The following is a 24253-nucleotide window of genomic DNA, read 5'->3' on the forward strand; positions in this document are numbered from 1 at the left end:
CATCTGGTCCGGACTGAAGGACCTGCCAACCATTGCAGACATGTCTACTGTCGCTGCATTGGATGCTGTCACAATTGAAAAAATGGTGGAGGATTACTTTGCTGACACCATCCAAGTAGACATGTCAGACAGTCCATATTCTTACTGGCAGGAAAAAAAGCCAATTTGGAAGCCCCTGTACAAACTGGCTCTATTTTACCTGAGTTGTCCCCCCTCCAGTGTGTACTCTGAAAGAGTTTTTAGTGCAGCAGGGAACCTGGTCAGTGAGCGGCGAAGGAGTTGCTTCCGCAAAACGTTGAAAAAAATGATGTTCATAAAAATGAATTATCAATTCTTCAATCAAGAACAGCACTGCCCTCCAGAGACTACAGAGGGACCTGTGGTTGTGGAGTCCAGCGGGGATGAATTAATAATGTGTGAGGATGAGGAAGTACACACTGAAGGGGGCGAGGAATCAGAGGATGAGGATGAGGACGACATCTTGCCTCAGTAGAGCCAGTTTAGTTTGTACAGGGAGAGATGAACAGTTTTTTTGGTGTGGGGGTCCAAACAAACCAATCATTTCAGCCACAGTTTTGTAGGCCCTGTCGCTGAAATGATTGGTTTGTTAAAGTGCACATGTCCTATTTTAACAACATCAGGGTGGGTGGGAGGGCCCAAGGACAATTCCAGCTTGCACCTGTTTTTTGGCCATTATGTGCTCTTTGGGGCCTATTTTTTCAAACTGCCATCCTGTCTGCCACTGCAGTGCCACTCCTAGATGGGCCACGTGTTTGTGCCGCCCACTTATGTCGCTTAGCTTAGACATCCAGCTACCTCGGTGCAACCTTTTGGACTAAAAACAATATTGTGAGGTGTGAGGTGTTCAGAATAGACTGGAAATTAGTGGAAATGAATGTTATTGAGGTTAATAATAGTGTAGGAGTGGAAAAAAAAAATGATTTTAGCACTTTTTATGCTTTTTTAAAAAAAAAATCTGAACCCAAAACCCGAAATCAGAACCAAAACCTTTCGTGGGGTGTTTTGGCAAAACAAATCAGAACCCAAAACCTCAAGCTAATCAGAACCCAAAACCCAAAACACCAAAAGTGGCCGGTGCACACCCTTAATTGTTACCTGTTTGCATGTTTTGTTAGACAGACAGGAAACCTAGCAATGTAGACAGCAAATCTGAGGAAATCAGGTTGATGTGGAAGATAAATTGTCACATGCAGGATTAGATTATATGCTGATGTTAAATTATCTGATGAAACGTTCCGGTGCCAGTTAGAAAGGCACTGGGTTACCCCCTGCTGACTTGTGTGTCAGAATGTGTATAAAAAGCGAGCTATTTGAGCATGTAATGTATCATACCATCTGTACTTTTCTGGATGTCACTAGTACCTTCAACTAGTGACTATAACTGTCCTTATTAGGACACTTGAGCTAATAAAACATAATTTTGCTTCAAGAACTTGCTTTGACTACTGCTTACCCTGCTGTAAATTCCTGTGACCTGCAGATTAGACCCAAATTTATTCCGTTCTCCGGTTGTTCTGAGGTGGACCCAGCATTCCAGTACCGACGTTTTACCCGCTGATTTGAAGGCAAGAGGTCAGATATACGCACCCAGGTATACCAGCAAGGGGGTAATCTAGCAGCGAGAGTTATCCAGAAGGGAGAGGTTCTTGGTGCCAATGTAGGAGCGTAGTGGTGGCAGCAGGCTCCTCCTATTGCGACAGAAGGGGCGTATTTGGGATAAGGAAAGGGGACGGTGGCAAAGTAAGTCCAGTTCCCAGCAACAACAGAAAGGGTGGCATAGACGGTCCATCCTGTCACAATTGTGATTAGTCAAGAATCAAATTGAATGTGGGGTATTCTTCTAGTAAAGTTATGACATCAACAGATCAGATATAAGATCGAAAAGAGATACATTTTTGCTTATTCCTATTGTTTTAGTATTTTTTGGTATGTTATTTTAATTTTTTTAAGAATTTTTTTCATTGGTTTTTGGTTTTCAGTGTCTTCTGGAGATTACATTGTGTTAATTTATTTCAGATCTATATAGGCTTAATTCTCTATTGCTAAGATAATTTGTCTCAGTTTGTTTAATTAGTGTTCTATGTTTGAATACTGATTGAGATTTTTGGCGTGTGTCTGAACTGAAAATGTTTGAAAGTGACAGTATACACATCCATTGGTCTGTTCTCAATTTACCGTGATACTGAATATATAAAGCAATTGATTAGTAATAGAAATAAAAAGAGAAAAATAAATTATAACATAAAATGAAAAAATAAAATACATAAAAGTAGAGAAGAAATATCTGTGTCAATTAAACCAAATGAAATTCTTTCTCTTTATTCATTTTGATATATATAAGTTCGTGGAAAGATGTTAAAAGATCAAAAGTTTTTTTGTAGATATGGTAGCACCAGTATTTGTATGATTGATTACTGTTCCACAAGTCTTTTGGAGAAATGGTTTCACAGGGTGAGAGCTGATAAAAGAAAAATGTGTGCTGCTTTATAAAGCTGATAGTTAATTAAGCAATTAATATGGAGGGCAAATACTTAAAAGACGCCCACTATCAGACATAGCTGTCACTAATGATCGGTCCTCTGAAGAAATCACTGGGATGTGATGAAACGCGTCAGTAAGGAAAGTAGTCTTTGCTATCACTAACTTCCCCATTTGAATATCCAATCCTCACAGTTTGGTGAAAACAACAACTATGTTAAACCAAGATCAGGCTGTCGGGAATGACAGTATGCAGTGCGATCAGCGTGCACTGAGAGATAGGAGCTCAGGAAAGCAAGTGTGTGGGAGGACAGAGAGGCGAGATCACAGAGGTGTGCTATGGATTAAAAGGACTGCTGAATCTATATATATGGTCTTTCTATGCATTATATGCTAAAACCTCAGTTTCACCCCACAGTAATAATTTGCCTCTACTTTAATCTTCACATGATGCATTTGTGACTCATTTGCTATGTTTGGATTTATGGGTAGGCTCACAGCTTATTTCTGTGTTGATTTCTCACTCAATACTGACTTCTGAGTCTCACTGTGATTATATTAATCTGCTCAGGAAAGCTAACATATGCAAGGATCCAATTGGGTCCACCTTATACAAGAAACTATTGGATTTTGTTGAAACAGCTATTGTAAAGATTGGATAGACTACTTCATTGAATATTTAGATATACCAATATTATATATTCCCTGATGAGGATATAATACGGGGAATTAAATGATGTGAAAGAAGACTTTCGCAAGAATTTTACCGAACAAATAAAAATTGTATTAACTTGGAATCTTTTAATGCCCTAGATAAGTTTATAGATCAGTGCACATATCAGAATTTATTTATGTGTAAGAATTATGAGTGTGACGAAATGTAGTATATCTAATGACTGATTGTTACTTTCTGTTGAATTTATGTATAACACTCTGAATATTTTAGGTTTCTAACAATGCAATCTTCATAGCCACAGTAACAGATTTTAACTACACATCCAGTGTATATATCTTTATCTAGCATTGTCTACTAATTTCCCCTTGGTCTCACAGGGAGGGAATATCTACAAACTTCCCAGCAACATTCCCTAATTTCAATTCAAACTATGTGCAACCAAATAAGTTTTTACAGCTTATCATACATCTGTTTAACTAGTAGCCATTACAGACGCATGGAGGAGGGGATGAGACCCAGCAGGGCAGACTACACAACCATAGGCACAGTTAACATACAATGCATTTCATTGTATACAATCAAACTAACTTATCATTAAACTAACTTATCTTATTTAAAATATATCTTCCTAAATAACACACTTACAAATGAACACTTCTTAAAAGCTATAGCACATGTCCTGTGGCTCTTTCAGCTATTTATAACAAAGAAATTTTTGTACTCTAAATATCATCTTGCTGCCATATCCAGCAGGGACATGAGATCTATTGTATGGTACAAATCAACTCCTAAGATATTACAAATTTCAAAACCTTAAACTCCATTACTTCTTAAGCACATTAACATTTACTACAATAACAATAGCTATTTCTATGACAATAGTAACATTCTATATTACAATAAAACACATTATATACTATGTAAATATATTTAACCATTTTGTATTCCCTCATGTTCAAAATGTTACCAACGCCCGAAAATGGGCTCATATAGCAAAATCCTTGTGTCTGTTTCCAAAATGGAGAGATAAATCTTGTGTGTCTGTCTGTGTGAGCAGTCTGATCCAAAAGGCCACTTTTTTCTTCAGAAGTTAATTACAAAACTTCTGTGGGATGGGCTGATGTACCTGATTGGAGGCCACTTGTTTTGATATGTAAATGTATTTAGTTCACAGTTCTCCTCAGATAAAAGCCAGTACCCTGCCATAGTGAGGGAGGAGAGAAACCATGACAGTCTTCTCAATACTTTTTTTAAGGAAGGAAAATGGTGCGTGTGTGTGTGTATACATGTATCTATATAATAGATCATATATATATAATCTTCATGCTGTTTCTGATTTACAATTTTGTAATGTGATATTATAATGCTATTGCGCAAAGTTATACAAAAAATGGTCAACATATGAATAACAAGCACCAGTACTGTAACACTGGCTAGTAAAGCAGGGTGTCAGGTGCCGTCCCCACACACACACTAGGTGCCGGAGATGGTCACTTTCTCTGCTCCCCGGGCGTACAAGCAACAGGACGTTACTTTCGGTTACGGACTGGAAATTCGGGTGCAAGCACCTGAACAACGCCACTCCGTAGCTAGGCAACGGAGACGCTGGCAGCGCTTCCTGGTGGTCAGAACAGCTGACTGCCGATTCCACGTCCACCAATGACAGGCTGCCATTATGTATTTAAACCAGACTTTGCCACCACTAGGGTGCCAGAGTATCTAGGTTTCTAGACTCTAGCACTCTGCCTGTTCTCTGTGTATACCTGACTGCTTGGATTCTGACCAAGTTCTGCCTGACTAATCTTTTGGATCTCACTCTGGACCCATTCTGATTTCCATGTTTTGACCATTTGGCTTTCGGATTCTGCTCCTGCCTACTCCTTCAGTACCTGTATTGCCCACACGATTTACCTTTGAACTGCACAACTACGCAAGTTCACTTCACCTTACTGGTAGCTAACTGGGAGGGACACAACCTGCACATCTCTACAGCAAACCCCCTTGCGGAGGTCCTTGACGAAGACCTGAGGCGTGTTTAGACTCCACGCCTCCTAGCTTAGCAGCACCAATACCGACACTTAAGACCTTAAGACCAAGTCTGTGCATGACAGTATACTCTGGCCATGACCTCTGAAGGCTGCAGTGAACAATCAGCCCGTGACTTACTGTTCCACCTGGCTCATATGGTCGAACAACATGATACCGAGCAGGCCCATTTACTTCAATGTATTCAGGGAATAGCCTTTTATCTGGACTCACTCCAAGGGTCCTTGTCTGTTGCTCAGGTCACTGTTGTTACCTCTTCCGGAACCAGTCCTCCTACTTTTTCTCCTGCGACAATCGCATCCTCCTCTTTGATGCTGCTGAGTCCAGAAAAATTTGATGGAGACCCTAAGAGATGCCGGCGATTTTTAAATCAATGCTAAATTAATTTTGAATGTAACTCAGCTACCTTAGAACTTTTTGAAGGAAAGGATCCATTCATCATCTTTCTGGACAAGCCCTGGCATGGACCTCACCCCTATGGGAACGTGATGATCCCCTTCTACAGAACATCTCTTATTTCATCACAGCGTTTCAAGAGATATTTGATGTACCGGAACAGGTTTCATTCGCAGCCTCCAACCATGGTTCCCAAACTGTCGGACAATATGCGGTTCAGTTCCGTACCCTGGCTTTCGAGCTCAAGTGGAATGAGGAGGCACTCGTGGCAACTTTCTGGCAGAGACTTTCTGATCACATTAAAGACGAGTTAGTGTCCCGTGAACTTCCTGCGGATCTTTATTCCCTTATTTCCTTATGTAACAGGGTTGATCTTCAGGGAACGTACCCAAGAGAGATCTTCTGCCAGATGTTTTGTACCCCGCCTCGCTCCTCATTTCCAGAAATCAAGCCCAGTTCCTTTGGATGAACACTTGCAGATTGGACGATCTCGACTGTCCCCTGAAGAAAGGGAAAGAAGGTTAAAACAGAATCTCTGTCTATATTGTGGTGAGGCTGGTCATCTGCTGGTCTCCTGTCCTAATCAGTCGGGAAACGCTCCCTCCTAGTCGGTGACAGGGAGGCTGTTCTTGGAGTCAGACTTTCCACACCCTATTCAATCTTGAAACCAGATGTCCTGATGCCATCTCTTTGGACAATCCTAGTGGCCCCCTAGTGACCTCTGCCTTCGTGGACTCCGGTACTGCCGGAATTTTCATCCCTGCCACCTTGGCATCGCAACTCCAAATATCAGCTCGAGAAATGTATTTTTGAGGTACCTCAGATGCCTTTCCTAGGATACATAGTCTCTGGTTCTGTATTGCAGATGGACCCGGAAAAGGTTTCTACTATTACCAATTGGCCTCAACCGCTGAGTCTGAAAGCTGTTCAACATTTTATTGGGTTCACCAATTATTATAGGCAATTAATCAGTTTTCCACACTTATTGTTCCCATCACAGCTTTCACCCAAAGATCAGCGAACCCTAAGGTGTGGTCTCCTCCATCTCAGCATTTTTCTCCTTTCTAGAGGTAGATGCCTCGTCAGTTGGGGTCGGAGCTGTCTTTTCACAGGAATCGTCCTCTAGTATTCTTCATCCTTGTGGATTCTTTTCTAAAAAATTCTCCACCTCAGAACGCAACTACGGGATCGGTGATAAAGAACTACTTTCCTTCAAATTAGTTTTAGAAGAATGGCGCCGCCTCCTTGAAGGAGCCCTACACCAGGTTATGGTCTTCACTGACCACAAAAAATTAATCTATATCCTGGACGCTCGCTGCCTGAATCTCTGTCAGGTAAGGTGGTCTTCTTTCTTTGCTCGTTTTAACCTAAAACTCACCTTTCGCTCTGGTACTCCGAATTCTCGAGTGGATGCCCTTTGTTGGTCATTTGATGAATTTGATGTTGCTCACTCATCTGAACCTCCTCACATTCTCAATCCTTCCAATATTATTGCTCTAACCTGTACTTCCAGAACACCTCCAGCTGGGTGCTCTTACCTGAAACCTCACCTTTGTCCTCTGCTGGGCCCATGCTAATAAATTTGCTGGCCATGCTGGGTTCAAGAAGTCCTCTCTTTTGTCCCAACGCTATTGGTGGCCTACTCTCCAGACTGATCTTAAAGAGTGAAATATGTGCCCAAAACAAGATTCCTAGGCATCCTCCGTCAGGTTTGCTTTTACCTCTACCAGTTCCTGAGCGTCCTTCGGTGAGTCTTTCCATGGACTTCATTACCGACTTACCTCCAAGCAAGGGTTTCAATACTGTTTGGGTAATAGACAGATTTTCGAAGATGGCCAATTCGTTCCATTAAAAGGGCTTCTATCTGCTTCCAAGCTCGCTGAAGTCTTTATAAAGCACACACGCTAGGTGCCGGGGACAATCACCTTCAATGCTCTCCAGGCATACCGTTGCCAAGCAACGGGACACTACTTACGGTTCCCGGTGTCACAGGCACTAGGAGTTTTACCCAGAATTCACCAGGTGTAGCCACACTTACCAGAGGTGCGGACCTCTGGGTAGTGTGGTGAATCAGTGGAACCATACGATAGAATAGAGGAAATGAATGTCAATAGTATAAATGCTGAGTCTTGGCACTGTGGAACTGTGATGGTACAGCAGATTAGTAAGCTGGATACAATGAGGAAAGAGTCCAAGTGCCTTAGCACGCAGGTAGCATATAGCAGACCAGTACTTGATAACTGGATAACGTTAGGCAAAGACCAATCAACAATGCAGTAGAAGAGTCAGCGACTTGCAGCTATAATACAGAGGCACTTGTAGACTTTAGTCCAGCTCATAGGTACCATACTGAGTAATAGCTATATCACAAGAAGACATGAGTGGTCTACGATTGGCAAGTTTTACCACTGATGTGTAGAGAAGCCTTGTCCTAGCGCAGGCATGTAACCGGATAAAGTGAGTGGTCTGCAATTGGCAAGTTTTACCACTGATGTATAGAGGAGACTTGTCCAGGTGCAGGCATGTAACGGAGTAGCGTGAGTGGTCTGCAATTGGCAAGTTTTACCACTGATGTATAGAGGAGACTTGTGCAGGTGCAGGCATATAACGGAGTAGTGAGAGTAGTCTGCAGCGGGTAAGTTCTACTACTGATGTGAAGAGGAGACTTGTCCACAGCAAACGGATAACACGAGCAGAAACAGGAAACACCTCAGAGTCTCAAGGGAATGATAACCAAGAACAGGCAAAGGTAATAGGGCAACAGGTGCCTTAAGTACTGAGAGGTGATTAATTAACCAATGAGACTAGAGGCGAGGTTTTAACAGTTCAGGGTTTCTGCACATGCGCAATCTTAGTCAAGAGAGCGGACGGCCGCGGCTCAGGAGAGGCTCCGGCATGAGCGAGAGAGACCCATGTCCCAAACTAGAGGCACTAACAGTCCGGTGAGTGACAGTACCCCCCTTTTAAAGGTGGGCACAGAACACTTAGAACCAGGTTTGCCCAGATATTTGGAATAAAACTTTTTCAGAAGAGCTGGAGCATTAAGATCATCTGCACGGATCCAAGAGCGCTCCTCTGGACCAAAACCTTTCCAATGCACTAAGAAGCGAAGGACTCCCCTAGAGATTTTAGCATCAAGTATATGAGTAATCTCAAACTCCTCCTCTTGTTGAGCTTGAACTGGGCGAGATACTGAAGAAGGAACACAAAATCGGTTGATGATGAGAGGTTTGAGTAATGAAGCGTGGAAGGAATTGGAGATACGAAGGTTCTTAGGTAAAGCCAACTTAAAACAAACAGGATTTATCACTTGAATGATTTTATAAGGACCAATAAAACATGGAGCAAACATCATGGAAGGAACTTTCAGTCGAATATTCTTGGTAGAAAGCCATACACAATCTCCAAGTGCTGAAATTGCTGGCCTCTTTTTATCAGCAAAAAATTTATATCTTGAAGATGCCTTTTTCAAAGAGAATTTCACCTGAGCCCAAATGGATTTAAACTTTTGACATAAACCCTCCACAGCAGGAACTTGGGTGGGAGGGAGGGCAGGAAATTCTGGGAGAGACGGATGGTGACCGTATACAACAAAAAATGATGTTTTAGAAGATGACTCATGATACATATTATTATGGGCGAATTCTGCCCATGGAAGCAAGTCTACCCAATTGTCTTGGTTGGCTGAAGAAAAAATTCTTATGAAAGTCTCTAGATCTTGATTGACTCTCTCGGTCTGTCCATTTGATTGAGGATGGTATGACGATGATAGTGACAATTGGATACCCAAGGTTTTGCAAAGGGCTCGCCAAAATCTGGAAACAAACTGCACTCCTCTGTCCGAAATGATTTCAGATGGACATCCATGAATTCGAAATATTTCCTTGATGAAATGGTCAGCCAATGTAGAAGAAGAAGGTAATCCTATCAAAGGGACGAAATGAGCCATCTTGGAGAACATATCTACCACTACCCAAATGGTATTGCATCTCTTGCTGAGAGGAAGATCAGTAACAAAATCCATACTTATATGGGTCCATGGTTTGGAAGGAATGGGTAGTGGTTGAAGTAGGCCCGCCGGTGTTCTGCGGGAAACTTTAAATTGGGAACAAACATCACAAGCAGCCACAAACTCCTTGACATCTTTCCTAATAGAGGGCCACCAGTAACTTCGAGAGAGAATCTCTAATGTTTTTCGTTCTCCAGAATGCCCAGCAAAACGAGAGGAATGATACCATGACAAAATCTTTTTATGAAGAAGTGGTGGTACAAATGTTTTCCCAAACAGTAGAACATTGGTAGAAGAAGCAGCTAAACTCACACATTTAGGATCCAGTATGGGACGATCAAAACAATCTTCAATATCAGAGGAAGGAGCCACCGCCCGAGACAATGTATCCGCTTTTTTATTCTTAGAAGCCGGTTTGAAATTTATAATTAAGTCAAAGCGAGAGAAAAAAAGTGACTATCTTGCTTGTCGGGGGTTCATACATTGAGCTGACTGTAGATAGAGATTTTTATGGTCAGTAAAAATAGTTACAGGGTGACGAGCACCCTATAGTAGGTATCTCCACTCCTCCAAAGCCACCTTTATGGCTAATAGCTCCTTATCTCAGATAGTATAATTCTTCTCAGCAGGTAATACATTTCGAGAGTAGAAGCACAAGGATGGAATTTCTTTTGTTCAGATTTCTGAGATAGAATGGCTCCTAGTCCAACATTAGAGGCATCTACCTCAAGGAAAAAAAGGAAGGGTCACATCAGGTTGTCGAAGAATAGGCGCGGTTGAAAACGCCCTCTTGAGGAACTGAAATGCTTGAAGAGCCTCAGGAGACCATTGCTTGGTATTAGCACCCTTCCCAAACAGTAGAACATTGGTAGAAGCAGCTAAACTCACACATTTAGGATCCAGTATGGGACGATCAAAACAATCTTCAATATCAGAGGAAGGAGCCACCGCCCGAGACAATGCATCCGCTTTTTTATGTGGTAAGAGCCACAATAGAAGAGACAATGGAGGAGAAACCTTGAATAAAATGTCGACAATAGTTAGCAAATCCTAAAAAGCGTTGAATAGCTCTGAGAGTAGTTGGCTGGGGCCAATGTAACACTGCATTTACTTTCTCCGGATCCATTTCCAGACCTACTCCAGACACAATATATCCCAGGAAGGGAATCTGAGATAATTCAAAGGAGCATTTCTCCAGTTTACAGAATAGCAAATTTTTCCGGAGTCTAGAAAGGACCTCTGCCACATGTAATCGATGGGATGAAAGATCTTGAGAAAATATCAATATGTCGTCTAGATAGACAACGACACAAACATACAACAAGTCCCGGAAAATCTCATTCACAAACCCCTGGAAGACAGCTGAGGCGTTACACAACCCAAAGGGCATGACAAGATATTCATAGTGTCCATCCCTGGTGTTAAAAGCTGTCTTCCATTCATCTCCGGCCTTGATCCGAATTAAGTTATAAGCACCACGAAGATCCAGTTTAGTGAATATCCGAGCTCCCTTAATGCGATCAAAAAGTTCAGTAATTATCGGAATGGGGTAACGATTTTTGATGGTTATGGCATTAAGACCTCGATAATCTATACAGGGTCTCAAAGACCCGTCCTTCTTCTTAACAAAAAAGAAACCTGCTCCAGCTGGAGAAATGGACGGTCGAATAAACCCATGATGGAGATTTTCCTTGACATAGTCAGACATCGCCTGGGTCTCTGGTAACGCGAGGGGGTAAACACGACCCCTAGGAGGATTTTTGCCTGGTTGTAAATCTATTGGACAATCCCAAGCCCGATGAGGCGGAAGATGTTCTGACTGGGCTTTATCAAATACATCAGCAAAGTAAGTATACTGTGGAGGAAGACCAGGTGGACAAGGTGTTATAGAGGATTTATTTATTTTCACTGGAACCACTTGAGTCAAACATCTATGATGACAATCCGAACCCCAGGAAATGACTTGCGGAACATTCCAGTCAATCTGTGGAGAATGGAGTTGAAGCCACGGAAAGCCAAGTACAATAGGACTAGTGGTAACCGGGAGAACTAAAAAAGAGATTTGCTCTTGATGTAAAGCCCCGATTTGAAGGGTTAAAGGAATGGTACGTTGAGTAATAGTTCCATTGATAATTCGTGGACCATCTATGGCCGTAACAGCAAACGAGCAAACTTTAGAATTCATAAGACGTGGAGAGGATTCCAGGGACCCCAACCTTACCTCTCCAGAACAGGTTAGGGCCTCGCGTTTCCCGACTTAGGACATGAGTTCAGCAAGTGATTAGCATCAGCACAATAAATACAGAGCTTATTCTTCAACCGTCGTTCCCTCTCTTCTGAAGTCAATCTAGAACGTCCCACCTCCATGGGTTCAACTGAAGGTGAGGAATGACGAAATCGAGAAGCCAGGCGACCCGATACTTTAGGTGAAGACTCCTTTTCGGAATTTCTTTCTCGGAATCTCATGTCCACTCTGTTGCACAAAGATATCAAAGCATCCAAGGAAGATGGTAACTCTTGGGAGGCCAGCACGTCTTTATTCTTGTCAGCAAGACCTTGCCAAAAGGCATCTATCAATGCCTCACTATTCCATTGGAGTTCAGAGGCAAGTGTGCGAAATTGAATTACGTACTGTGCTACTGAACGGAATCCTTGGCATAATCGAAGAATACTAGAGGCATCAGAAATAACACGACCAGGATCATCAAAAATTCTTCAGAAAGTTGAAATGAACATGGCACTATCCTCCAGCAGGGGGTCATTTCTTTCCCACAAAGGAGAGGCCCATGCTAGAGCCTGTCCGGAAAACAGAGAGATTAAATAGGCCACTTTAGAGCGTTGAGTAGGGAAATTTTGAGGTTGGAGCTCAAAATGAATAGAGCACTGATTGAGAAAGCCCCTACAAGCTTTTGGATCTCCATCAAATTTTGAAGGAGTAGGCAGGTGTAGAGTAGAAGCAATAAACAGCTGGGATGGCACTGAGAGAGAAGAAGACTCCGGGGGATTATTTGTAGAAGATTCATTTTGCACAGGATCTCCCCGAGAGACTAGAGACTGCAAACATTGAAATAATTGTTGCTGACAAACATCTTGTTGTTCAACCCGAGTAACCAGGTACTGCAGCATATCCTTAGCTGCTGGTTCCGATCCTGGGTCTGTCATGGCCTGTTCTTACTGTCACGGGCACTAGGAGTTTTACCCAGAATTCACCAGGTGTAGCTACACTTACCAGAGGTGCGGACCTCTGGGTAGTGTGGTGAATCAGTGGAACCATACGATAGAATAGAGGAAAGGAATGTCAATAGTATAAATGCTGAGTCTTGGCACCGTGGAACTGTGATGGTACAGCAGATTAGTAAGCAGGATACAATGAGGAAAGAGTCCAAGTGCCTTAGCACGCAGGTAGCATATTACAGACCAGTACTTGATAACTGGATAACGTTAGGCAAAGACCAATCAACAATGCAGTAGAAGAGTCAGCGACTTGCAGCTATAATACAGAGGCACTTGTAGACTTTAGTCCAGCTCATTGGTACCATACTGAGTAGTAGCTATATCACAAGGAGACATGAGTGGTCTACAGCTGGTAGGTTTCACCACAGATGTGTAGAGAAGACTTGTCCTAGCGCTGGCATGTAACTAGATAACGTGAGTGGTCTGCAATTGGCAAGTTGTACCACTGATGTAAAGAGAGGACTTGTCCAGGTGCAGGCATGTAACGGAGTAACGTGAGTGGTCTGCAATTGGCAAGTTTTACCACTGATGTATAGAGGAGACACTTGTCCAGGTGCAGGCATGTAACGGAGTAGCGAGAGTAGTCTGCAGCGGGTAAGTTCTACTACTGATGTGAAGAGGAGACTTGTCCACAGCAAACGGATAACACGAGCAGAAACAGGAAACACCTCAGAGTCTCAAGGGAATGAGAACCAAGAACAGGCAAAGGTAATAGGGCAACAGGTGCCTTAAGTACTGAGAGGTGATTAATTAACCAATGAGACTAGAGGCGAGGTTTTAACAATTCAGGGTTTTCTGCACATGCGCAATCTTAGTTAAGATGGCGGACGGCCGTGGCTCAGGAGAGGCGCCGGCAGGAGCGAGAGAGACCCATGTCCCAAACTAGAGGCACTAACAGTCCGGTGAGTGACACCCGGACAGAAGTTTGGGCGCATGCGCCCAGACAGAAGTTTGGGCGCATGCGCCCGAACATCGCGTCTCTGTTGCTGGGCAACGGAGATGCCAGCAGTGCTTCCAGTCGGTGGTCAGAACAGCTAACCACTGATCCCACATCCACCAATGACAGGCTGCCATTATGTGTTTAAACCAGACTAGGGTGCCAGAGTATCTAGGTCCATAGACTCAAACAGGCACTTTGCCTGTTCTCTGTGTATACCTGACTGCTTGGATTCTGACCTGGTTCTGCCTGACTACTCTTTTGGATCTCCCTCTGTAAAGGCAAGTTTGCCTTTACAAGCCAGCACCGCTTTAAATTTTAGCTGTAAACTCGCCGATTTCCAGCGACTTGAAAAAACCGGACCATGATACATGATACATGATACCCCTGGAATGATTTGAAGATTGATTTATAAAGATTTGGCAAGTAACTTAATAACTTGAAGATTTATACCCGGGCAACGCCGGTTACTTTAGCTAGTACTTTATAAACCTTGAGCTATTGCATGCACTTTATTTTATGTTTCTCTGCTGTATGGTTATCCTTTTGATAATTTATAACAACTGCCACTTCACTTGGCCCTGTCCAATCTACCTATATTACCAGGGCCGCCGAGAGGGGGGGGTACATTTTACCCGGGCCCTCGCTGCAGATTTTTATTTATTTATTTATTTATTTATTTTTTCATCTTGCGTTTGTATTTTATCAAGCTCGTTGGTGGGGGGAGCTGGGGCAAAAAAAATAATCATAGTCACGTGCCCGCGGCGCCGCGTCCCTCCTCTCTTCTCTGCTCCATTCACACTGACTGCCGGGCGTGACGTCATCAAGTCACGCCCGTCAGTCAGTGAGGAACGCCGGACAAGACCAAGCCAGAAGAAAGAAGAGAAGACAGAAGAGAAGAGAAGAAAAGAAAGAAGCTGACAAAAGGTAAGAAAAGAAACGGAGAGTCAAGGGGAGGAAAACAGAAAGAAAAGGGAAGATCAGAAACCAGAAATGTAATGTATTAACTGTAAAGTTATGCAGATGCCCAGCACATTTACTCTGTGGGATTGTGTCCCAGATGAAATGTTCATTGTCCAAACCTAAAAAAAATAATTTTAAAGTCTTGCCAATTATCACTTGTGGACGACTCTCTCAGTTAATTAAAATTTCTACTTTTTCTTTTAAACTAGTCCTCATTGGAGTCACATTTATGTATCATAACTCATTAGAATGACAGGATATTAGGCCTGTATTATTTAATAAGTAACCTTTGTATTTTACAGCACGGTGGCTCAGTGGTTAGCACTTCTGCCTCACAGCGCTTGGGTCATGCGTTCAATTCCCGATCATAGCCTTATCTGTGTGGAGTTTGTATATTCTCCCTGTGTTTGCGTGGGTTTCCTCCGGGTGTTCCGGTTTCCTCCCACACTCCAAAAACATACTGGTAGGCTAATTGGCTGCTATCAAAAAAAAAAAAAAAATTGACCCTAGTCTCTCTCTCTCTGTCTGTGTGTGTTAGGGAATTTAGACTGTAAGCCCCAATGGGGCAGGGACTGTTGTGAATGACTTCTCTGTACAGCGCTGCGGAATCAGTGGCGCTATATATATAAATAAATGGTGATGATAATTGTGCCAATAAATGCTCTTTTCTGTATAAAGTGCACTTGGCTGGTTTGAAAGATACCACAATGAAAGTGTTAGCCTAAGCCCAATTATTGTGGAATGCAAATGTGAGCACAATATAAGACATGGTGCTGTACCTAGCTCACAGTCATCTAGGAATGTCTCATTATGGCCAGCTCCTCAAATCAAAAACATTTTGCATCCTAAAATGCCTCCTTCATTACCTTGGACCCTGTTAGTTTTGCACAAGCTCCTTGACACTTGCTACCTTCACGCTGATATACTTCCTGGTCTATCCCCTTCCCTCCTATGTAATAATTTCTGTCTGTTCATTGTGTAAAAAAGAGAGAGTAAAAAAACGGGGGCAAGAGGCTGAGAGTAAAAAAAAAAAGGGGAGAGAAGCACTGAGTGAATAAAAAGGGAGGAAAGCAGCATGGAGGGCGCAGTGTATTGTGTGTGTGATGGCACAGGGGACTTGTTGCAATGTAGTGTGTGTGAGGTAGGTGGTGGCTAATTAATTGGTGCTATTTTGTTTGTAGGGTGATGGTGAGGCAATTTAATAGTGGGGACTATTAATTTAAGATGGGGTGGTTTGGGGGCTATTGAATATGGGGGTAAGTTTAGGGAGAATGAGGTCTATTTATTAAATGTGACTATGAGTTATTTAATGGCAGTGATGATTGCGGGAAATAGGTATTGCTGTTTGCAGGAAGGGTATAGGTTTATTTACTAAATGTGAATACTATTATTTTAATGTTGGGGCTAGAGGAAGGCCTAATTATTAATCGTGGGTGCTATTGATTTAACGCCGGGGCTGGCTGTAATTTTCTAAATGTAGCCATTTTTTTATCCAAATAGGTCCTTCAACATTCCAGGATCCAGACAAGCCGCAACAAAAGAAACCAGCAGCCACAGGTGGAGAAAGTAAGAAGAACAGGTAGGAGAGAGCAACACAGTGTGTGAAATGTTGTGATTCTAGTAGGGACAATACCAATTTTTGGTGAGTGTTGTGCCCAATGTGAGGTGCAGGCCAAGACTGAACTGTTTGTGTACACATTGCATTCTTTGTATTCTACACTGTGGTGCTAGATGTCCTGAAAGTCAGAAGTGCTTGGACATATGTGACGCTCCGGCGAATTGAGAGCCTAGTGATTTTGATGTTAGCCACGCCCCAATGGCGCATTTGCCACGCCCCGAAATGCATGTCAACACCTCCGAAAAAAATTTTTGCATGCTCGACTATAACGGGGGCTCCATAAATTTGTTGTACTAGGGCCCTGAATTCCTCTTGGCAGCCCTGTATATTACTATTCACCATTAAATGCCTTTTCCATCTTTGTCATATGCACCCTTCTCTTTTATTACTAATACCACTTAATACACAGTATGGATAGATCCAAAAACCTTAACTAGCCAAGCACTCATTCTACAATGAACAAGATTATCTTCAATACCGCCTAGCACTTCTCTCCTGGATCCGCATACTACCACCAAGCTCCCTCATCCCCCATCTACGGACCCTGGCTCCTATACAGCACTACCATGACAACTAGATACAAGCAGCTCTCCATGGCTTTGGACAGATAAGTATAACTCTACTTCTAGGTTTACTAGGTAAAGGAGCCCATGTTGGCAGTACATACAGTCTCCCTCAACAACCAAAAGCAGTATTGTACCAATAACTGCATGCATATCCCAGTATCCACAATACAATACAGTACAATATTACAGTATTATATTACCTACCCAAGTGTAGTCTTTGCACGGAATGTATCCATATGCCAGCATCTACAATAAAATGTATTGCTATATTAAAGTATTTTATCTACCTGAGAGTTGTGTTATATTAAGACTATTATGCATTTTTTAATATTAACTGTGCCTAATAGTTAAGTGACATTGAATGGAGTCAGACAAGTATTTGACACTACGCCAAATACAATTGGTTTTATCATGCTTGTGTTTAGCGGTGAAGGCTTCTCCCGGTCAATTCAGTTCAAAGATGATTTTCAAACAGCTTTGGGAACATTTTGATGATGATAATTGTTGCAGTTTGCTACAGCTGCATTCATACACCAGCATCTATAATACAATTAGAGATGGGCGGGTCCGGTTCTCCGAGAACCGAACCCACCCGAACTTTGGGTATCCGAGTACCGAGCTGAGCAGCTCGGTACTCTCCCGCCCGTTCCGAATCCAAATCGAGGCCGAACGTCATCGTGACGTCGTCGGATCTCGGGGCTCGGTTCACGCGATACTTCAACTTTATAAATACACGCCTCCACAGCAATCCATCGCCATTTGACAGAGGGAGAGAGCAGGGTGTAGTCATAGGCTGATTAGAGCAGGGACAGAGAATACAATATTGTTCTTGCAATTGCTCTAACCAAAATCGCTAGTGCAGAGAGGAGGATAGAGGTTTATTATTTTTTCTTAATATTTGGCACTCCCCAGCGCTTTTGGGGTGTCCCCCATAATTGTGCATAAATATTTCTGGCTGTCAAAAGTCATATCTGTCAGCAGTATCTACCAAATAATTTTTAGCACTCCTCAGTGCTTTTGGGGTGTCCTCCCTAATTGTGCATTAATATTTCTGGCTGTCAAAAGTCATATCTGTCAGCAGTATCTACTAAATAATTTTTAGCACTCCTCAGTGCTTTTGGGGTGTCCTCCCTAATTGTGCATTAATATTTCTGGCTGTCAAAAGTCATAACTGTCAGCAGTATCTACTAAATAATTTTTAGCACTCCTCAGTGCTTCTGGGGTGTCCTCCCTAATTGTGCATTAATATTTCTGGCTGTCAAAAGTCATAACTGTCAGCAGTATCTACTAAATAATTTTTAGCACTCCTCAGTGCTTTTGGGGTGTCCTCCCTAATTGTGCATTAATATTTCTGGCTGTCAAAAGTCATAACTGTCAGCAGTATCTACTAAATAATTTTTAGCACTCCTCAGTGCTTTTGGGGTGTCCTCCCTAATTGTGCATTAATATTTCTGGCTGTCAAAAGTCATATCTGTCAGCAGTATCTACCAACTAATTTTTAGCACTCCTCAGTGCTTTTGGGGTGTCCTCCCTAATTGTGCATTAATATTTCTGGCTGTCAAAAGTCATATCTGTCAGCAGTATCTACTATATAATTTTTAGCACTCCTCAGTGCTTTTGGGGTGTCCTCCCTAATTGTGCATTAATATTTCTGGCTGTCAAAAGTCATATCTGTCAGCAGTATCTACCAACTAATTTTTAGCACTGCTCAGTGCTTTTGGGGTGTCCTCCCTAATTGTGCATTAATATTTCTGGCTGTCAAAAGTCATATCTGTCAGCAGTATATACTAAATAATTTTTAGCACTCCTCAGTGCTTTTGGGGTGTCCTCCCTAATTGTGCATTAATATTTCTGGCTGTCAAAAGTCATATCTGTCATGCAAAGGATGGTGGAGGGCCTATCAGGGATTAAACTGTATTTTTCATAATTTTCACTAATAATGTTTGGGTGTAATATACACCCAAAGACGAGTGCTCAATTGCTAAGAGTCATTGATGGAGAGGAAGACAAGCAGGCTTGTCTGTAGAATTTGCAGGCAAATTGTGCTGTGTTATATAGGTAACACCCAAAGAGAAGAGCTCCATTGCTCCATTGCTAATTGTAATTGCTGAAATAGAAATAATAGGGCTGACAGTCTTGGTCTAAATCTGCAGTTACATTTTATTGTACCATAGCTCACTGCGAAACTGGAGAGGTGGCAGGGTTTAGTGATAATCTTCCTCCAACAATACTAATTCATCCCAATATCATAGAAGTCTGTGTAGTATGATGTAATTGCTGATAATGGCCTTCCAAAGGGAATGACTAGTTGATTTTAGGGCAGAGCTGTCACGATTTTTGGGCAATTCTTTTACAGCACAGTAAATATCAAAATGTTGAGCGGACTCATTTGCATCACCACTGGGTGTCTTGGGAAAGCAATTTCTTTTACAACAAGCAGTTGCCAGAGAAACTGAAGGAGAAGACGTCTCAACAAGATGTTGATAAGTCTGGGATCCTTGCAAAGAAAATAAAGTATTTAATCTACAATTAAAATATAGTTAGCACATTTACTTTGTTTTATTGCACACTATAATTTTATGTAGCACCTTTTCAAAATCTATTATTAAGGCAATCACTTGACTCAAGCTAACCGTGTCTGCACTTTCTTCACAGGTAACTACTTCGCTGGACTAAAGTATATTTCCCTCAAATGCTAGTCTTCTTGCAGCTGCTGCATTCTCCTACATGCTGTTGCAGAAACCAGAAATTGACCCTAAATGTTTATGGACACAAACAGCATCTCCTGCATGTCATTTTTCAAAAGTTCTGTAACACCAAGTTGATAGTGTGTGCAAAACAAAAAAAGGGATGGAATTCAACCGCGCTGTAATGCTGGACCAATATTGGGGTCGTAATCAGAAATGACATATCCTCAGGAGACTCCAAGCAAGATTAGCCATCTTTCAATGACATCCCTTAGTTTTTGGAACAGTTTGTCAGCTGTATGCCTCTTAGTGAAGCTGCTGATACACAGAGTAGCCTACTTCTCAAAAATGTGATGTACCTGGGTACATGCTGCTGCTGTCCATGCTGGGGAAGGCGAAAGACCAACCCAGTGGGCTTTCACAGTCATATAATCTTTTGTTTGCCCAGTTATGCTTGTACACATATCTGTGGTTAAGTGTACAGTGGGTAGAATACCATTTTGTCACCCAATAATGACATTTTTAGGAACTTTCCGGTACAGGAGAGAATAAGCTTTTCTAGTAAAATGGTATAGTGATGACATTTGCTAACAGGGACATAACACCTCAATTAAATGTCTTAAACCAACTGTATTATTAGTGGACATTGGACACAGATCTAACACTAGCATAGTACCCAGGGCGTCTGTGATCCGCTTTGCGACTGGGTGACAGGTTTCATTCTTGCTTCCTCTTGCAGTGGATTGTTTTAACTGCCAATTGTTGGGGGGGGGAGATTGCAGGTGCTGGGATGTAGATGAGAGAAGGGAGGTAGATTATGCTGGAATGCTTGTTGTTAATTTTTTTTTAACCGAAGTTTCTGATTTTTCCAACAGTTTTCCAATAACTCGCTGAAAAATGACGAAACATGGATGAGGATCCCAGATGGTTAAGGTCCCTACCTCTACTGAGTGTGGCTTTCAAAATGCTACAAATGGATAGACAACTCTTGCCAGGATTCGTGTAAAAATAATTCCACACTTAAGAGGTGGATTTTTGGTCTTATGCCCAGGCATGACAATGGCCTTTTTGTTATCACTGGCAAGAACTGCAGCAATTTTTCTTTTCAAGTGTATGAAAATCATATTGTGACATAGGAGGTGTTCAAACTTGAATAAAAAATGACTGGAAATTAGTGTTACTGAGGTTAATAATAATGTAGCTACAAAATAATACCTAAATTATGTTATTTTAGCACCAATAAATGTAATTTTTATAAAAAATTGCAAAACAAAACCAACCAAAACCAAAACCAAAACCAAAACACGCAATGGCGGTTTTGCAAAACCAAAACCAAAACACGACGGTAATCCAGATCCAAAACCGAATCCAAAACCAAAACACAGGGGTCAGTGACCATCTCTAAATACAATACAGTACTTTAGTATGCCTTTTACTTAAGTGTAGTTTTATGTTATCTGTAAGATACTTATTTGTTCCAGACGTATCCATACGCATACATCTACAATATAATTGAGTAAAATATTATGTTAGATACCTAGGTGTATTTTTTATGTTACATGTATCTTTGTCTTGGAGACATCATTTGACTGCATCTATATTACAATATAGTAAAATGTTACAGTGAGTTGTCTTCCCGAATAGAGTGCTATGTTATGCATATAATGCATATTAACATACCTGTAACAAACAGTGTATTGTTATCTGTCAAAAAACATATAACTGTGTCATTTGACTATTTTAATGTTAAATAAAGAAACAGCTCAATGATTATCTGGTAATATGCCGCATGCACGTGGGCCATCTGTCTCGGAGCCCACATATATATATATAGATTTGAGTCATAGAAACAAAGCTTTGCTTTGTTTAATACTATATTTATATATAGGTAATATAAAATTATAGAATATAAAATTCATAGCAGTGTATTCCCCTTATGATTGCAATACTAATAATATATAGACATTTCTAAGACACAAACACAACCCTCATTTATAACAAAACACATATATTATGTACAGTTATATTTACTCCTATGATCTCTGGAAGTTTCATGTCTTATCATTCCTCCAACTAATGATTGTATTTTCTAGATAGTATATTTTGACCCATTTAGCAATTCCCTAGGTATATCTTCCAATTTGTTCTGTGTCAAGGTGAATTATATTTAGGATGTCCTAAAATTCATAATGTCTTTTTGATCAAGGAAGATTCCTTGACCTGTAAACGAGATGTAATATTCATATGGTCCTTTTGATTAAAATGACTTCTTGAATGGACCCCAATGTTTAAGAGGAAAAAAATAATTTCTTTACTCTAGATATTAGATTTAGCTTTGTTATTTTCAAATAATTCACTATTATCTTTAATATTAAGATATCTATACATCAAACACCAATTCTGATATCTGCTTGTTTGGACTGATGTTATTCCTCTGAAAGACTGGTGGCATCACTTTTGTTTCCAAACTGCTACAGCAATGATGTTTTAAATTCAGTATGCTGCTTCATTACATCATTCCCAAAGGTTTTGGTACAAGAGATAAGCCGGTTATATTGATTTAAAGAGTTTTTAACTTTGATGATAATAATAAATATTGATGTTATATACTACACAAGGATGACCCCTGTTTGGCTTTTACATTTAATTTATTTCTAGGATTTTAGTGTTATTTTGGAATTATTTGATTGACAGCTGTTCCATAGTAGGTCAGTCATGATTGGTGAAATAAGCTCTGTATTTAGATAAGTGTTTTGGACTATTTCTTAATTATCATGATATTTTAACATTTTCCTTTCATTTAATAATACCACTAAGTATTACAATATCAGTATCCATTATTGAGAGGGGAGTCCTTCACCTCTACTATCCTTTTTCAGATAGCCATGTTGGAATCACAGATTTGAAATCATCGCCATCACTCAGGTACACTTCTTCATTAATGATATTGAAGTGTACAGTTTTATTATAACAGACATAAGTCACATGTTTTTAATTAATACTCTATTAAGCTCTCTCGTTTTGTGTGTGTAACTTAATTTTGCAGATTCATCTGTTGTATTTCAATCAAAAGAGAAACTACTGCCAAATTTGATATTGATATCTTTATTATTGTATTCTATTTTTACTTTGTGTTATTTTAGTTTAGGATTTACTAATACATATATCAGCCAATAATGTGGCAGCAACTCAATGCATAAAAGCATGTGGAGATGATCAAAAGGTTTAGTTGTTGCTCAGACCAAGCACCAGAATGGGGAAGAAATGTGATCTAAGTGACTTTGACCGTAGAATGATTATTGGCGCCAGAAGGGGTGGATTGAGTATCTCAGAAACTGCTGATAAACTGTGGCGGTGGCCAACCCATGGCTCTTTGAGCTTTGAAATGTGGCTCGTGGTTCGAAGCATCAATGAGGTATACTGTTCCAGACGCCGATAGAGATAGATTGGAAATCATTCAACTGCTCGACTGACCACAAGCAGTCACTTCTTGTGACCTCCGCTGCACAATTCCAGGAGGTCACAGTGTCACACACAATGAAATCAGCAAAGAAGAAGGAGAGAGTGTAGTATGCTCTTTCTCCTTCCTCTGCCTGGCCAAGTAAACTGCATGTGAGATCTGATAGCATGTGAAGTGGCTGATGGGCATGTAAGGAGATGTGATGGCATTTGCGGAGATCTGTTGGAATGTATGGAGGTCTGTTGACATGTGGGGATGTTTGACTGCCATGTAAGGAGCATTTGGTGAGGTCTGATTGCATGCAAGGGGCATATGTTGAGTTCTGATGGCATGTATGGGGAATTTGGGTATATCTGATAGCATGTGGGGAGGATGATGGGCATGTAAGGGGCAAGTGTGGAGGTCTGATGGCATGTATGAAGAATGTGGGTAGATCTGATGGCATGTCGAGAGGCTGAGAGGCATGTAAGGAAAGCGTGGACGTCTGATGGCATGCAGGGAGACTAATGGGGATGTAATTGGCATTTAAGGGCCAAATGGGAAGGTTGATGGCCATGTAAGTGGAGTGTTGGGAGGTTTGATGGGCATGTAAGGGACACGTGGGGAGGTCTAATGGACATTTGGTTATGTTTGGTGGCATGTGAGCAGGTCTGATGGCATTTTGGATGCATGTGTGGATGTTGATGGACATGCAAGAGGAATTTGGAGAGATCTGATGGGCATGCAGTGCACATGTGGGAACATCTGATGGGCATTTAGCTAGGTTTGATGGCATGTGGGAAGATCTGATGACATGTGGAGATGTCTGATGGGCATGTGGGATTAGCTGATGCAATTTCTGTGACATGTGGATATATTTGATGGCATGTGAAGAAGTCTGATGACATGTGGGTTGGCTGATGTGTATGTACTGGAAATTTGGGGAGATCTCATGAGCATGTAAAGAGGTCAGAGGGGCACATTAAGAGGTCTGAGGGATTGTGGATGCAGAAGCAGCAAGGTAAGAGCTATGCTGAGTTGATGGTTATTCTGATGTTTATTTTAGCAATGACTGATATTTTCTTTTTTGCTGTTATATTTTCACTGTATGTGTGTATGGTATATATGTGTGTGTTTATACAGGATATATGCATATGCACACATATAAAAAGTAATGTTGGCT

At 41.3% G+C, this 24253-nt stretch overlaps 1 protein-coding gene across 1 annotated transcript in view; it reads left to right on the forward strand.

Moving 5' to 3' along the window:
- Positions 1-16289: 16289 nt before the first annotated feature.
- MOB3B (MOB kinase activator 3B) overlaps positions 16290-24253 on the forward strand; it is a 252474-nt gene continuing 244510 nt past the window's right edge. Inside the window, exon 1 of the mRNA XM_075210002.1 lies at positions 16290-16339. The gene's annotated coding sequence lies outside the window, so the exon portion shown is untranslated. The remainder of the gene's footprint in view (positions 16340-24253) is intronic.

Source organism: Mixophyes fleayi, chromosome 1 (assembly GCF_038048845.1).
Source record: "Mixophyes fleayi isolate aMixFle1 chromosome 1, aMixFle1.hap1, whole genome shotgun sequence".
Classification (NCBI taxonomy): Eukaryota; Metazoa; Chordata; class Amphibia; order Anura; family Limnodynastidae; genus Mixophyes; species Mixophyes fleayi.